At 46.4% G+C, this 18,194-nt stretch overlaps 1 protein-coding gene across 2 annotated transcripts in view; it reads right to left on the bottom strand.

The window, feature by feature from the left end:
- Positions 1–18,194, bottom strand: part of carm1l (coactivator-associated arginine methyltransferase 1, like) — a 197,873-nt gene that overhangs the window by 157,602 nt on the left and 22,077 nt on the right. The window contains exon 1 of one of the 2 annotated variants that reach the window (XM_072516892.1): positions 1,080–1,463. The exons of the other annotated variant lie outside the window; for it this stretch is intronic. The gene's annotated coding sequence lies outside the window, so the exon portion shown is untranslated. Of the gene's footprint in view, positions 1–1,079; positions 1,464–18,194 lie in introns of those variants that run through there. 2 annotated transcript variants of the gene reach the window in all.

The raw sequence follows: 18,194 nt of genomic DNA on the forward strand, positions 1-18,194 counted from the left end.
ATTCTTTTAATCCTATACAATAATTAACTTCCTTTGTTAGCCACGGTTGACTGACTTATCATTTTGGGTCTTTGTGCCTTAAACTTAAGGAATGTATAATTGCTGTGAACCCAGTTTCCTATATTTGTGCCAACCCCCTTGGTGCGAATGCTGCGTGCATTCAGATAGCGTGCCCTAACTCACGTCCTTTTGACATGATTCTGCATTCTAAGTTTAATAATTGCTCGTCTTCACCAATTCTCCAGCCTCGTGTTTGATCACTCAATCCTCCTATTCCCATGCTCACTGGCACATGGCACTAGGAGTAATCCTGAGATTACTGCTCAAGGCCCTGCTTTTTAATTTCTTCCCAACTCCCTAAAATCTGTTCATAGGACTTCATCCCTCATCCTACCTGTGTTATTGCTAACAATGTGGACCACAACCTCTGGTTATGCACTCTCCCCCAGAAGGATTTCCTGCAGTCGCTCCATTACATCCTTGACCCTGGCACCAGGGAGGCTACACACCATCCTGGAGTCACATTTACTGCCACAGAAGTGCCTGCATAATCCCTAATTGTGGGATCCCTGATCATGATTGATCTCCCCCTCTTCGCCCTCCCTCCTGCACAGCTGATCTCCATGGCATCACAGACCTTGCTCTGGCTGCACTCTCCGAGGAACTATTGCTCTCCCCAGTATCCAAAATTGAAAACGGATTAGCAAGCAAGATAGACTCGGAGGACTCCTGCACTACCTGCCTGGATCTCTTAGACTGCCTGGCAGACACCCATTGCCTCTCTGCCTGCATACTCTTAACCTGCAGTGTGACCACCTTCCGAAATTAGCAATCCATGTAGTTCTCCGCCTCGCAGGTGCACAACAGTAACTCCAGTCGCCGGTCAAGCTCCGAAGTTCAAGGCTCTGCAGCCAGTGACATTTCGTGCAGATGTATGTGTCTAGAACACATGGTGCATCCATGACTTTGCAAATACCACAGAATTCACATTCCACTCGGCCATGCTGACCTGCCATACCGTAACTTTAAATATTATTTATTACAATCAGAATAAGTAGAATAACTTCCCAGTTACTCACCACTCAGCTTTTTCCCCTGTAGCAAAGAAAGCCAGCTAGTGGAGGAGGATGTAATAAACAAATCCAATCCAATCCACCAAACTCCTTCATTCACCAAACTACAACTTAAGCACTCCAGTGTTGCCTTGTTTGCACTGAAGATGGCCTGTTTTTTGTGTTTTCTGAATCAAGCTTCTGAAAAACAGCTCATCTAATTAACTAGCTGCTCATTGAGCTTGCATTAACCGGTTTTAAAACTGGAATAAAACTGAAGAGAATTCCAAAGTCTCTCAACCCTCACAAAAGAGTTCCTCCGTTCGGTCTTAAACGGCTGCCGTGGAGTTCTAACCAAGTGTTAGCAGCTGCAAAGCTCCTTAATTCCTATTTATTTTGTAAATTTGCAGGTGTGGCCTAACTGACCAATCTTTGGAGCTTGATTCCTGTTCCAAAAGAGTTGATGAAAAGGTCGGTGCTCGACATTTAAAAACCTGCAGTTTAAACAGCCCTTTGTTCTCCCAATCCCCGCCCTCACAGCTCTATCCACCCTGCAAGCCCCACCCACTCTCAGTCCTTTCCACTGCCCACCCCCTCTTTTATCAGAGCTTTATCCAGCCCCTGCAACCGCCCCCCCCTCCCCTTCCCCCCCCCCCCCTCCTTCCCCCCAAAGCCGAGGGAAAATGTTTGAGAAGCACGTTTTAGAAGGACTGGATGGAGTCTTAGGTCACATGAATGATGTCCTGATCCCCGGATCCAGTCAGACAGAACATGACATTCGAGTCCGAGCTGTGCTGTGACGTCCAGAGGAAGCAGGACTTGCTCACAACAAATGTGAATTCTCGCAGCGACAATCAAGTTCCTTGGTCATCTTGTGGACGCATCCAGTGCTAGAGCTGATCCACAGAAACCAAGAGCATTTAAGAAGTTTCCAGCTCTTCGGAACGTGACGGAGCTGCAGAGATTCCTGGATACGGTAAACCAAGCTGGAAACTTCCTGCCCAACCTAGCAGCTGTCACTGAGCTGCTACATCAGCTGATACGATAGGATAATGCGAAAGAGAAAATGCTGGAAAATCTCAGCAGGTCTGGCCGCATCTGTAGGGAGAGAAAAGAGCTAACGTTTCGAGTCCGATGACTCTTTGTCAAAGCTGCCATCGGACTCAAAATGTTAGCTCTTTTCTCTCCCTACAGATGCTGCCAGACTTGCTGAGATTTTCCAGCATTTTCTCTTTCGTTGCAGATTCCAGCATCCGCAGTAATTTGCTTGTATGATAGGATAATGCTATTGGGAGGAAGCACAACAGAGGTCTTCTGGGAAAATCATAGAGATGCTGATATCACCCGTTATTTTAGCTCACTATGATCCAGAGATACCCGCCACCATTGCTGCAGATACATCTTGTACAAAGAATGGGAGCTGTACTCTTTCAGAAAAAGACAGATGGAAAGTGTAGGCCAGTTTATTATGTATCCTAATCACATACTGAGACTGAACATAGCTATGCAGTGACAGAGAAAGAAGTGTTAGTTACTACACAGGCTTGTGAAAAGTTTGCAAATTATGTTATTGGTTTCCATTTCAAGACAGAGACAGATCACAAACCCTTAGGTGACTCTTAAACCCTAAGGGATAGCAAAAATGCGTCCAGGAGTACAACGATTCACACAGAGAATGATGAGGTTTGCAAAGACAGAGCACGTTCCGGGAAAGCTGTGGAATACAGCAGATGCTTTGACCTGTATCCCAGAGGCATGGCCTGAACAAGGTGATGCAGCCCTTGTTGACTCATTACATTTTTTGTATTAGTCTAACAATACCAAGAATATTGTAGTAGCCAGGTTTGCTTTGATAGGGAGGCGACTGAGGTTAAAGAGTTTTCCATCTAGACGGTAATTAGTACTGACATCAGAGGGCAATTGATCTTTGATGAGGTGAATAGCCATCGTCAGGTAGACTGCAAACAGTACGAGGGCTATCACAGCACCTTACGTGATTCCAGTCTAGGTTTTGATAGCATCTGTTTCAGAACTCCCACTCAAGACAGGACGTCACGTTTTCTGCATCGTTTACATCGAACCAATCCTGGCGATGATGATGCTGGATCCAATGGTCTGGACAGAGGAGTCTACTACAGCTGATTTTGTTTGATCCCATTGTTATGAAATTGAATTTGTGAAGATTTTCCAGATTCTTGTCAGTTCTTCTCTTCAACCAGGCTGTTTTAGGGCTGAGACATTGATCTTCTTGCACTTTTGCATCTTGTAATGACTTGACGCTAGGTGGATGTTTATCACTGGTCAAACAATATGATGATCTGTCCAATGCTCATCAGTCCCCCATGTGGACAGAGCGATACAGACATCACTTAGATCTTTGACCCAAACAATAACATAACCCAGGAGATGCCTCCACGTGGTTTTGAATTTGTCCTTCTGACGAAGGTACTTGTTATAACAAGGCTTGCCATGCATGAGGACATTATTTGAATTGGCTTTTCCCACCACATTTGTTCTAAAGGTTTGAAACCTGATTTCGGAGTCACAGCCAACCAAAGTATAGAAGGATGACTTTTTTTTTCTTTTGGGATGGTAGTGAGGATTTCATCCAGGTTAGAATAAAACTCTTCTTTAGCATCAGAGACTTTTTGAACCACAATTTGTCTGGCACCGCTCCTGGCTTTGCTGCCATGCTTGGGCCTACAAGGAGCAAAGATCTCTGACAGCATCACTCAGTGGATCATTGGGATGCACAATAATGGCATAATACCATCTCCATGGCATTTAATAGAAGACCTGTACTTATATAGTGCCCCTCATGACCACTGTTAGAATATAGGGAGTGGAGGAGAATATAGGGAGTGGAGCAGACTATTTAAAAAATATTCATTCATGGGATGTGGGCGCGCTGGCATTTTGCACAATAATGACCAGATATGTTTTAGTGCGGTTGATTGAAGGGTAAATGCCGACCAGGACACCAGGGAGAACTTTCTTGTTCTTCTTGAAACAATTGGCTGATCCTTGAATCAAGGATGATGCCTCCTCAGAGCTTCGAGTTTCTGTCATGGGTCTTCATATGACTGAATAAGCCGATTCTAGACACACAGATCTTTGAGACAAGAGCCTGGACGTGAAATTCTGTTAATGGATCTTTTATGACAGCTGAGAACGCAGATGTGGCCTTGGTTTAATATCTCATCAGAAACTGTGCAGCACTCCTTCAGCATTGCACAGTAGATCTAACCGAGGTTTTGCACCAAGTTTCTGGAGTGGGACTTGAACTCAACCTTCCGACTAGAGAGTGCAACCAACTAAACCACAGTTGCCATCTGGCTGTGAAACAGCCAAGAGAGAGGCAATTGAAAAGTGATTGCTCAAAAACACCAATCATGGTGGATGTGGGATTTGATTCTGTTTTTGTCTCGAGGTTTCCCGAATCGTCTCTCTCTCCCAATGATCATTTCTATAACAGCAGAGAAATGGTGTCTTGTTGCTGAAGAACAGAACCCGACTTGCGCCTCAATATTTAGATCGTAGACTGCAAATAGACTTGTGCTTCATTAAGATTGTGCATAAAATATAATTCAATCGTTCATCCTCATAGCCACTCCTTATAAATCTACTGATGTTATCATAAAGAACTATTCTCATTATGGGTAACTAAGTTGTGGAGTACTGTGGCTTAGTTGGGTCACGTTCAAACTATGAACACAAATTGATACAACTCCATCAATCCTCTCAGATCACTACAGGGAGTTCGACTCCCTCATTCTTGCCACACTGAACACTATGGCTTCCAGTTAAAAAAAACAAGAGAACTCACAAAAATAGGTATATGGGGCTGGATTCTCCATCCCGCCACACCACATTTCTGTCTCAGCACGCCGGCTCTGTTACGCCAGCTGGTCAATGGGGTTTCCCCATTGTGGGGCAGCCCCATGCCGTCGGGAAACCCCCGGGCTGCCGGCAAAATGGAGCATCCCGCCGACAGAGAATCCAGCCCATGATCTTTAGACATCCCCTGCATTGACACATCCCACCACTAAGAGGTTAAAATCTAGGATTGAGCTTTGCCGCTGAAAATCTCTTACCACAAAATACAAATGTGGAAGACCACAGAATAAAAAATGGCAGGATGTGCTTTTGATCTTGGAGAAACTGTTATATCAGACATGGATAATTTACATTAGCAAAAGTAATGAACTAAATTAGCTGATCTATTTCGAACACAAGAACAGCTGATCACAATCATTTTGAATTTTATGGCCTTGTGACCAGTTTATTTTGACTGCTGAGTTGTTTCATTTGAAATGAAAGGCTCAGAAACTATTATCTACCAGTCATTAAGATCCCCAAATTAGTTGCCAAGTTTCCCAAGTGTGGCTGCTAACCCAGCAATAAATGGCTACTTCCACCTACATGTTGCTAGCAAATCCTAGAAATAGAGCATAAACTGACTTACATGCACTGTTTGTACATTGATTTACTTCAGAGTTTTTTGGTCTTATCTTTTAGCCAGAGGTCAGTTGAATCAAAACTGTCAACCCACCTCTCACCATAAATTATATTGACAGCTTATAAATCTTATGAAAAATCATTTAATTGCTGGTTAAATGATTTCAACTATAAGCATGCAAAAACTTGCGAAGAAAGAATCTTATGTGAGAAATTTTATGGAAACAGTTTTGATGGGCACTATTCATAATAAGAGGAATAGTTGAAGGAAAACTAACTATTGTTGTGTCAAAAATTGCATTGTCCTTGCTGGCTGATCATGGATAGAAATTCTGAAGGATTCACTTGCAAAAGCAGAAGAGAAGCAGACAATTCAGGTCAAGTCTGTCCTGCCATTCACTTCATTCATGACTGATCTGTCTCTTAGTTCCACTGACCCACCTTGGTCCCATAACCTTCGACCCAGTCTCCCAACAAAAAATCTACAGCTCTCAGTTTCAAACTCCATCCGCCATTGCTCCAGATCCATTTTGTGGTGGGGAGGAGATTGCAAGAATGAGTTTCAGATTTCTACTATACCCTTTGTTTGAAGCGGGGCTACTGACACCTGAAAACTGGTACCAGTTTTAAAGGTTATGTCTACATGATTCATGCTCCCCCAAAAGGAAAGTTTCTCACTATCTACCCCATGTAGTCCTCTAACTATTTTTTAAAAAAAAATTTATATTATCCTTTTTCACATTTTCTCCCAAATTTACACCCAACAATAAACAATAATCAGTAACGAATGTAATGTCAATCCCCATATCAATGACAACGATCTCATCCTCCCACCAATCATTAGTCTGCATGTTAACATAAACAAATAAAAATAAGGAATCAGGAATCACCCATACAGTGAACACATACAGTGCCCTTTCCCCCCCCAACCCTCCCAGCCCCCAACCCCCTTAATGTTCGATGTTATCCAATTCTCGAAAGTGCATAATGAATAACGCCCATGAATTATAGAACCCCTCATCCTTCCCCTCAGTTCAAATTTGACCTTTTCAAGCGTCAAGAATTCCAACAGGTCCCCACGCCATGCCAGGGCACAGGGTGGAGAGGTTGATCTCCACCTTAATAGGATCCGCCTTCGGGCAGTCAACGAGGCGAAGACTACAACATCTGCCTCTGTGCCCCTTTCCAGCCCCGGCTGGTCCGACACTCCGAATATGGCCTCCCAGTTCCAGTTTACGTGCACCACTTTAGAGATTACCCGAAACACCTCCTTCCAGTAATCCTCCAGCTTTGGACAGGACCAAAACATATGAACGTGGTTTGCTGGACCGACCCCCCCCCCCCCCCCGACGTTCACATACATCTCCTATCCCCTCAAAGAGCCGGCTCATCCTCGCCCTTGTAAGGTGCAATATAAAAGCAATATTTTTATTGAAAACTTTTTCATTAGAACAAAACAGTATTACAATATAATCCAAAACTGATGCTTCAAGTTATGATGTAAAAAGAGCACAACCAACAATCAAGAACACACCCAATCCTACCCGCTCACCCCACATTAAGCTGAAAAAAAACCCATAACAACTAATGGTGACTTAAAAAAACTCCTTAAAAATAGGAAGTGAACATAAACCACTAGAAATGTGTTTTGGCTAAGTCCGGCAATGTAGAGTCCGCAAGAGAAGTATATTCGTTAAGGGGAGCTATTGTCACAATTGTCAATTGGAACTTCTTCTTTTGTTGATAAAGGTGTTGGTTTTGTGAATTTGTGATATAAAATCTAAAAAGCACAAAGAAATATTTTTTTAAAAAAGGAAATGAATGGCTGCCATCTTAGGTATAATCCTACCAACCCCGGTGTACATGAGCTTCTCCAAATGGGGAAACTCCATGAGGTTACACACCAAGGCCGAAGCACTGGGCAAGGTAGGAGATCTCCACCCAAGCATAACTCACCACCGGGCTATTAACGAAGCAAAGATGAGGATATCCGTGTCTTCACCCCTGGCTGAAGCACGGCGAGTCTGAGACTCTGAAAATAGCCACCAGCAGACAAAGCTCCAGTTCGACATTAAGAATCTCTGACATGATATTCAAGAAAGAGACCCAAAAGCTTAACAACTTGGTAAACGACTGTCATAATATGCACCCATGCACATCATGAGGTAAAAGCAGGCAGTGACAGACACCCAGGTGAGCCAATCAATGTACAGAACAGAACATGACCAATCACAAGACTGGACACCAGATGGGGACTTACACCTATAAAACACACGAAGCATGAGCACTCGGCCTCTTTCCACTGGTGATAGCTATAGTGATAGTCAGGTTGTATAAATCATTCAACACCTCCAACATGCGGATCAGGAGCTAGCCGGTCTAGATAGTTAGCTTTAGTTTACTTAGGGTAGTAGAGAGTCAACCCACAGGCAGCTGTGTGTTCTGTTGCTAGAGTTCAATAAATCATTTATTGAACCAACGCCTTTGTTTGGTGTACACTTGATCGTGTTACCCCAGGGTGAACAACACAACATGATATCAGAAGTGGCTACTGACTCTAATTAATTTACCTTTGAAAATTCTCTGAAGACCAGTGACTGCCTTCCTGTAAGAAGTCTTACAACACCAGGTTAAAGTCCAACAGGTTTGTTTCGATGTCACGAGCTTTCGGAGCGCTGCTCCTTCCTCAAGTGAATGAAGAGGTATGTTCCAGAAACACATATATAGACAAATTCAAAGATGCCAAACAATGCTTGGAATGCGACCATTAACAGGTGATTAAATCTTTACAGATCCAGAGATGGGGTGACCCCAGGTTAAAGAGGTGTGAATTGCATCAAGCCAGGACAGTTGGTAGGATTTTGCAGGCCAGATGGTGGGGGATGAATGTAATGCGACATGAATCCCAGGTCCCGGTTGAGGCCGCACTCATGTGTGCGGAACTTGGCTATAAGTTTCTGCTCGGCGATTCTGCGTTGTCGCGCGTCCTGAAGGCCGCCTTGGAGAACGCTTACCCGGAGATCAGAGGCTGAATGCCCTTGACTGCTGAAGTGTTCCCCGACTGGAAGGGAACATTCCTGCCTGGTGATTGTTGCGCGATGTCCGTTCATTCGTTGTCGCAGCGTCTGCATGGTCTCGCCAATATACCACGCTTCGGGACATCCTTTCCTGCAGCGTATGAGGTAGACAACGTTGGCCGAGTCGCACGAGTATGTACAGCGTACCTGGTGGTTGTCTTCTCACGTGTAATAGTGGTATCCATGTCGATGATCTGGCACGTCTTGCAGAGATTGCCATGGCAGGGTTGTGTGGTGTCGTGGTCACTGTTCTGAAGACTGGGTAGTTTGTTGCAAACAATGGTTCGTTTGAGGTTGCGCGGTTGTTTGAAGGCAAGTAGTGGGGGTGTGGGGATGACCTTGGCAAGATGTTCATCGTCATCAACGACGTGTTGAAGGCTGTGAAGAAGATGACGTAGTTTCTCCGCTCCGGGGAAGTACTGGACGATGAAGGGTATTCTGTCGGTTGTGTCCCATGTTTGTCTTCTGAGGAGGTCGGTGCGGTTTTTCGCTGTGGCGCGTTGGAACTGTCGATCGATGAGTCGAGTGCCATATCCCGTTCGTACAAGGGCATCTTTCAACGTCTGTAGATGGCTGTTACGCTCCTCCTCGTCTGAGCAGATCCTGTGTATACGAAGCGCTTGTCCATAGGGGATGGCTTCTTTAATGTGTTTAGGGTGGAAGCTGGAGAAGTGGAGCATCATGAGGTTATCCGTGGGTTTGCAGTAAAGCGAAGTGCTGAGGTGACCGTCCTTGATGGAGACGAGTGTGTCCAAGAATGCAACTGATTTTGGAGAGTAGTCCATGGTGAGTCTGATGGTTGGATGGAACTTATTAATGTCATCGTGTAGTCGATGGCATTTTTTTCCTTTGGACCCACGGCGAAGAATCACTGAAACGACTACACGATGACATTAATAAGTTCCATCCAACCATCAGACTCACCATGGACTACTCTCCAAAATCAGTATACACAGGATCTGCTCAGACGAGGAGGAGCGTAACAGCCATCTACAGACGTTGAAAGATGCCCTCGTACGAACGGGATATGGCACTCGACTCATCGATCGACAGTTCCAACGCGCCACAGCGAAAAACCGCACCGACCTCCTCAGAAGACAAACATGGGACACAATCGACAGAATACCCTTTGTCATCCAGTACTTCCCCATGGAAAAGATCCAGGCACCTCCACAGCTCCGCATCTCCGGGAACCTTGGCGCCAACTGGCGGGCCTTCAAGCAATAATTCAGCCGATACCTTGAGGCCTCGGGCCTCGAAAGTACCTCCGATGCACAAAAAATCGCCCTGCTGCTGTCTACTGCGGGGGACCAGGCCATCAAAATCTTTAATTCGCTCACTTTCTCTGACGGTGAGGACAAGGCAAAGTTCCAGACTGTCCTCGCAAAATTCGACAGTCACTGCAAGGTTGAGACAAACGAAAGCTTCGAGCGTTACGTATTCCAGCAGCGCCTTCAGGATAAGGACGAGTCTTTTCAGTCTTTTCTTACTCAACTTCGCATTCTAGCGCAATCCTGCAACTACGGAGACACCGCTGACTCCCTCATCAGGGATCAGATTGTGTTTGGCATCCACTCCGATGCCCTCCGGGAGCAGCTCCTAAAAATAAAAAATATGACCCTGCCAGTGGCCATCGAGACATGCAAAGTCTGTGAACTGGCGAAAAGTCGCTGTTTCTGCCTGAAGTCGCCAGAGCAGGATCAACTCGCCTCCCACGGGGCTGAGTGTACAGGCCATCGCCCAAAAGCGGGGCCTGAGCATCGGTGAAGGTGGCCATTTTGCGCGTTTTTCCAGGGCCCCCACACATGCGCACCACGGTCGGGAAAATGGAGCGGCAGAAGACTACATTGCGCAGGTGCGAGCAGCAGCTGACCGCGCTGCGCAGGCGCGACGACGCGCTGAACGTCACGTCGACGTAATGACGTGCCCCGACTGCGGCACCACCCATTTAAAGCGGCAATGCCCCGCGAGAGGCAGGCGATACCTCAACTGCAAGAAGCTTGGCCATTATGCTGCTCTGTGCAGATCTGCACCTCCGACAGGGGGCCAGTCGTGCCAGGTCCAACGAAAACAAGTTCGAAGTGTGCAGCAAGGGCTGCTGAGCTTGGACCCGGATCCCATCACCGATCCAGAGGACGACTGCCCACGTATCGAGTGGGCATCATCACCATGCGTAACCATGCTTCCTCACTTTCACCAACACACACCCCCATCCTTAAAGTGGATTGTGCGGACGAGTGGCGTGCCACAGTACAGGTCAACAATTGTAGCATCCAGTTCAAGCTCAACACCGGTGCTTCGGCCCACCTAATATCCAAAGCAGATCTGGCTCACATCCAGAGGCAGCCTACCATTCTTTCACCAGCTTGCCAATTGCTCGACTACAATGGGAATGCCATCATGGCGCTAGGGTCCTGTCACCTGCAAGTATCCAACAGGGCTGTCAAGGCCACTTTGCATTTTGAGATTGTCCAGCCCGGCAAGGCTTCTCTGCTGGGTGCCCGAGCATGCAAGCTCCTCCAGCTAGTTCAGCATGTACATGCCATGTCCTCAGCTAACAACACTCTGCAAGCCTACATTAAGGAGCTCCTACTGCAGTACTCGGATGTGTTCACAGCGATGGGCACGCTGCCCGAGCGACAGTGAAGGAACAGCGATATATTTCCATGTCAGAGTGCTGAGTGACTTGATGAGTGACTGCTGCTCTTGTTCTAGATGGTAGTGGTTGTGGATTTGGAAGATGCTATCTAAGGAACCTTGGTGAGTTACTGCAGTGCACTTTGTAGATAGCACACAAGGCAGTCACTGCTCGTCAATGGTGGAGGGTTTGAATGTTTGTGGAAAGGGTAGCAATCAAGCTGGCTGCTTTGCCCTGGATGGTGTCGTGCTCAAGTGTTTTTCGAGTTGCATTCATCCAGGGAAGTGGAGAGTATTCCATTACACTCCTGACTTGTGCCGTGATTCCTAGCCTTTGACCTGTCCCGGTTATAACAGTATTAATGTACCTAGTCCAGTTCAGTTTCTGATCAATGGTAACCCCCAGGATGATTGTGGGAGATTCAGCGATGGTAATGCCATTAAATGTCATGGGGCGGTGGTTAGATCCGTTCTTGTAGGAGATGGTCATTGCCTGGCACTTGTGCGGCGTAAATATAACTTGCCACTTGTTAGTCCAAGCCTGAATATTGTCCAGGTCTTGCTGCATTTGGACATGGACTGCTTCATTATCTAAGGAGTCATGAATGGTGCTGAACATTGTGCCATCATCCACAAACATCCCCACTTCTGACCTTATGATGGAAGGGAGATCTTTGTTGAAACAGCTGAAGATGGTTGGGCCTAGGACATTAGGGCCTAAGAGACTACCCTGAGGAACACCTGCAGTGATGTCCTGGGGCTGAGATGATTGACCTCCAAACACCATAACCACCATCCTTTGTGCCAGGTATGACTCCATCAGCGGAGAGTTTTCCCCGATTCCCATTGACTCCAGTTTGGCTAGGGCTAATTGATGTCAAGGGCTGTCACTCTCTTTTGTGCATGTTTGAACCAAGCTGCAATGAGGTCAGGAGCGACCCTGGCGGAACCCAAACTGAGCATCCATGAGCAGGTTATTGTTGAGTAAGTGCCGCTTGATAGCACGGTCCTTCCATCACTTTGCTGATGATGTAAGAGTATGATTAGCCAGCCCGCAAGAGCATCGTTCACACCTGTCGTCCACCCTGAAAAAAACCACTATCCTTGCCTTGGTTAGATGAATCCTGTGCACCACTTTGAACTGGATCAAACTGAGCCGAGCACATGGAGTTGACTCTGCCAAGAACCTCGCTCCAAACCTCCTCATCCAGAATAGGACCCAATTCACCCTCCCATTTTATCTTCACCTCATCCAGCCGACTCCGCTGATCTGACCGTAAATACCCTAAATACTCCCCCATCCAGACCCAGCCACTGACCGCAAATACCCAAAATACTCCCCCATCCAGACCTGGCCAAAGATAAAATCCTCTTCAACAGGGAGGGCGATGGTGCCAGGGGAAAAGAAGGAATAGACTTCCGCAAACAAAATCTGGAAGTATCTAAACAAATTGGTCGCAGGGAGTTGCAATTTTTCCGACAGTTCCTCAAAACTGGCAAACGTTCCCTCCACGTCCAGGTCCCCAAAGCTCCCAGACCCTTCCCCTCCCACATCCTAAACATCGAGTCCAAGTTTGCCGGCACAAAGAGATGGTTACTACAGATAGGGGCCAACAACGACATGGAGCTAAATTTAAAATGCTATCTGAACTGCATCTAGATTCTCAAGGTGGACACCACCTCCAGATTTGAAGAAAATCTTGCAGAAGAGAAGGGAAGCGAGGCAGTCACTAAAGCACCCAAACTGGGATCCCTACAAGAACTAGCCTCCATTTGCCCCCAAATGGAACTTGGATTACTAAGAGACCCCAGCACTTCTCAATATTGGCAGCCCAATAATAAAATAACAAATTGCATAAAGCTAAATCACCTGATTGTCTATCCCTCTGGAGAAACGCTCGTGGGGTCTTGCCCACCCAAATAAAAGAGGACACTAACTTGTTAACTCTGACAAAAAATGGATTTAGGGAGAAAGGTGGGGAGACATGAAAAAGACATAAAACCCTCCAGAGGACATTAATTATAATAGTCTGAACCTGCCCACCAAGGACAGGGGGAAGTTATCCCACTTCTGCATTCACCAGACTAGCATAATTTAATTTATGGAGTGCGGCCCAGTTGTGGGCCACCCAGATTCCGAAAGCTAGATCTGACCTGGGGGGGGGGGGTTAACCAGTATCTGCTCTTGTCCAAATTCAACTTAAACCCAGAGAAGGAGCCCAAACTCTAAGTATCTTCAGTATCTCATCCATAGTAGAAACTGGGTCTGTAATATAGAGAAGCAGATCATCTGTGTACAAGGACAACCTGTGCTCCCTCCCTCCCTAACTTATCTTCTTCCACATACTGGAGGATCTAAAGGCTATGGCCAGAGGCTCAATTGCTAAAGCAAACAGAAATGTACATCCCTGCCTCGTACCCATATTCAACAGAAAATACCCCGACCTCAAAGCATTAGTGCGGCCACTAGCATTGGGGGCACTATACAAAAAACAAATCCAAGAAACACACTTTTGCCCAAAACAAAACCTCCCAAGGATCTCAAAGAGATATCCCCACTCCACCCTATCAAATGCATTTTCAGCATCCATGAACATAATCACCTCTGGTTCGGGCACAAGATAGGGGGAATGGACAATATTTAACAGTCGATGAGTATTGGCCAACCCTTAACGAGCCTATATGAGTAGAACTGAAAAATAAGAAGGGTGAGATCACTTTGATAGGATTGTACTATAGGCCCCCAAATAGTCAGCAGGATATTGAGGAGCAAATATGTAAAGAGATTACAGATAGCTCCTGGAAAAATAGGGTGGTAATCGTTGGGGACTTTAACTTTCCCAACATTAACTGGGACAGCCATAGCACTAGGGGTTTGGATGGAGAGAAATTTGTCGAATGCATTCAGGAAGAATTCCTCAGTCAATATGTGGATGGCCTGACTATAGAGGGGGCAAAAGCTGACCTCCTTTTGGGCAATAAGGAAGAGCAGGTGACGGAAGTGTTAGTGAGGGATCACTTTGGGACCAGTGACCATAATTCCATTAGTTTTAAGATAGCTATGGAGAATGATAGTTCTGGCCCAAAAGTTAAAATTCTAAATTGGGGCAAGGCTAATTTCAAGGGTATAAGGCGGGAACTTTCCAAAGTTGATTGGCGGTGCCTATTTGCAGGCAAGGGAAGTGGGAGTCTTTGCTGGCAAGTGGGAGTCTTTCAAAAAGGTGTTAACTAGGGTTCAGGGTGAGCACATTCCTCTTAGAATGAAGGGTAAGGCTGGTCAAAGGAGGGAACCCTGGATGGCTCGTGATATTGATGCCATGATCAAAAGGAAGGAGGTGGCTTATGACATGCATAGGCAGCTGGGATCAAGTGGATCCCTTGAAGAGTATAGGGCTTGTCGGAGTAGAGAGAGAAATCAGGAGGGCAAAAATGGGACACGAGATTGCCTTGGCAGATAAGGCAAATGATTTTACAGATACATAACGGGCAAAAAGCTGACTAGGAGAGGCTGGGGCCTCTTAAGGATAAACAAGGCCATCTTTGTGCAGATCCACAAGGAATGGGAGAGGTTCTAAATGAATACTTCTCGTCAGTATTTACTGTTGAGAAAGGCACGAATGTTAGGGAAATTAGGGAAATAAAAAGTGATGGCTTGAGGAGTGTACATAGACCAGTACAGCACAGAACAGGCCCTTCAGCCCTCGATGTTGTTCCGAGCATTGTCCGAAACCAAGATCAAGCGATCCCACTCCCTGTCATTCTGGTGTGCTCCATGTGCCTATCCAATAACCGCTTGAAAGTTCCTAAAGTGTCCGACTCCACTATCACAGCAGGCAGTCCACGCCACACCCTAACCACTCTCTGAGTAAAGAACCTACCTCGGACATCCCTCCTATATCTCCCACCCTGAATCTTATAGTTATGCCCCCTTGTAATAGCTACATCCACCCGAGGAAATAGTCTCTGAACGTCGACTCTATCTATCCCCCTCATCATCTTATAAACCTCTATTAAGTCGCCTCTGATCCTCCTCCGCTCCAAAGAGAAAAGCCCTAGCTCCCTCAACCTTTCCTCACAAGACCTATCCTGCAAACCAGGCAGCATCCTGGTAAATCTCCTTTGCACCCTTTCCAATGCTTCCACATCCTTCCTATAGTGATGTAACCAGAACTGCACACAATACTCCAAATGTGGTCTCACCAGGGTCATTTACAGTTGAACGCGGCTCTTAAACTCAAGCCCCTTGTTAATAAACGCTAACACACTATAGGCCTTCTTCACGGCTCTATCCACTTGAGTGGTAACCTTCAGAGATCTGTGGACATGAACCCCAAGATCTCTCTGTTCCTCCACATTCCTCAGAACCCTGCCGTTGACCCTGTAATCCGCATTCAAATTTTTTCTACCAAAATTAATTACCTCACACTTATCAGGGTCAAACTCCATCTGCCATTTTTCAGCACAGCTCTGCATCCTATCAATGTCTCTTTGCAGCCTACAACAGCCCTCCACCTCATCACTACACCACCAATCTTGGTGTCATCAGCAAATTTACTGACCCACCCTTCAGCCCCCTCCTCCAAGTCATTGATAAAAATCACAAATAGCAGAGGACCCAGCACTGATTCCTGTGGTACACCACTGGTAACTGGTCTCCAGTCTGAAAATTTTCCATCCACTACCACCCTTTGTCTTCTATGTGACAGCCAGTTACTTATCCAATTGGCCAAATTTCCCTCTATCCTACACCTCCTTACTTTCTTCATAAGCAGACCATGGGGAACCTGATCACATGGGGAACATATTACAGAGAAGGAGGTGCTGGAGGTATTAAAGCACATCAATATAGATAAATCCCCGGGACCTGATGAAATGTATCCCAGGACATTGTGCGAGGCTAGGGAGGAAATTGCTGGTCCCCGAGCTGAGATATTTGAATCATCGACAGCCACAGGAGAGGTGCCTGAAGATTGGAGGGTAGCAAATGTTGTGCCTTTGGTTAAGAAGGGCTGTAGGGATAAGCCTGGGAACTACAGACCTGTTAGCTTTATTTCTGTAGTGGGTAAATTGTTAGAAGGTATTCTGAGGAACAGGATTTACAGGCATTTAGACAGGCAAGGGCTAATTAGGGAAAGCCAACATGGCTTTGTAAGGGGAAAGTCATGTCTCACGAATTTGATTGAGTTTTTTGAAGGGGTAACCAAGAAGGTAGAGGACGACAGTGCAATTGACGCTGTCTACATGGACTTTAACAAGGCCTTTGACAAGATACTGCATGGTAGGTTGTTGCAAAAGGTTAAAGCTCACAGAATCCAGGGCGAGGTAGCCAATTGGATACAAAATTGGCTTGGCAACCAAAGCCAAAGAGTAGTTGTGAAGGGTTGTTTTTCAAACTAGAGGCCTGTGACCAGTGGTGTGCCACAGGGATCGGTGCTCGGTCCACTGTTATCTATTATATATAATGATTTGAATGAGAATGAGATGTAGAATGAGCATAGTTAGTAAGTTTGCAGATGTCACCAAGATTGGTGGCATAGTGGATTAACCTGGTGTTGTAAGACTTCTTACGGTGGCATAGTGAATAGTGAAGAAGGTTATATAAGATTGCAACAGGATCTTGACCAATTGGGCCAGTGGGCCGATGAATGGCAGATGGAGTTTAATTTGGATAAATGTGAGATGATGCATTTTGGTAGGTCAAATCAGGGCAGGTCCTACTCAGTTAATGGTAGGGGGCTGGGGAGGGTTACAGAACAAAGAGATCTCGGGGTATAGGTTCATAGCTCTTTCAAGGTGGAGTCGCAGGTGGACAGGGTGGTGAAGAAGGCATTCAGCATGCTAGGTTTTCTTGGTCAGAATATTGAATACAGGAGTTGGGACGTTTAGTTGAAGTTGTACAAGACATTGGTAAGACCACACATGGAATACGGTGTTCAGTTCTGGTCACCCTATTATAGGAAGGATATTGTTAAACTGGAAAGAGTGCAGAAGAGATTTACAAGGATGCTACCAGGACTTGGATGGTCTGAGCTATAAGGAGATGCTTGATAGGCTGGGACTTTTTTCCCTGGAGCGTAGGAGGCTTCAGGGTGATCTTATAGAGATCTATAAAATAATGAGGAGCATAGATAAGGTAGATAGTCGACATCTTTTCCCAAAGGTAGAGTCTAGAACAAGAGCGCATAGGTTTACGGTAAGAGGGGAGAGATACAAAAGAAAGCAGAGGGGCCCCCGGGAAATGCCTTTAGATATATGCAGGTGAGGGCTTTTGTGAGGCGACAGGTGAGGGAATTCCCGTTGCTCCCGGCACAAGAAGTTCAAGATAGGGTGATCTCGGGTGTATGGGTCGGGGAGGGCAAGGTGTCGGAAATACACCAGGAGTTGAAAGAAGAGGGGGAAGCGCTGGTAGAAGAGTTGAAGGGTAAATGGGAGGAGGAGCTGGGGGAGGAGATCGAGGAAGGTCTGTGGGCTGATGCCCTAGGTAGGGTTAATTCCTCCTTCTCATGTGCCAGGCTCAGCCTGATACAATTTAAGGTGGTCCACAGAGCGCAATTGACGGGGGCGAGGTTGAGTAGGTTCTTTGGGGTAGAGGACAGATGTGGAAGGTGCTCAGGGAGCCCGGCGAACCATGTCCATATGTTTTGGTCATGCCCGGCACTGGAGGGGTTCTGGAGAGGAGTGGCGGGAGCAATATCTCAGGTGGTGAAAGTCCGGGTCAAGCCAAGCTGGGGGCTAGCAATATTTGGAGTAGTGGACGAACCGGGAGTGCAGGAGGCGAAAGAGGCCGGCATTCTGGCCTTTGCTTCCCTAGTAGCCCGGCGAAGGATCTTGCTAATGTGGAAGGAGGCGAAGCCCCCCAGCCTGGAGGCCTGGATAAATGATTTGGCTGGGTTCATAAAGTTGGAGAGGATTATGTTCGCCTTGAGAGGGTCTGCGCAGGGGCTCTACAGGCGGTGGCAACCGTTCCTAG

This window comes from Scyliorhinus torazame, chromosome 9 (assembly GCF_047496885.1).
Source record: "Scyliorhinus torazame isolate Kashiwa2021f chromosome 9, sScyTor2.1, whole genome shotgun sequence".
In the NCBI taxonomy this organism is placed as follows: Eukaryota; Metazoa; Chordata; class Chondrichthyes; order Carcharhiniformes; family Scyliorhinidae; genus Scyliorhinus; species Scyliorhinus torazame.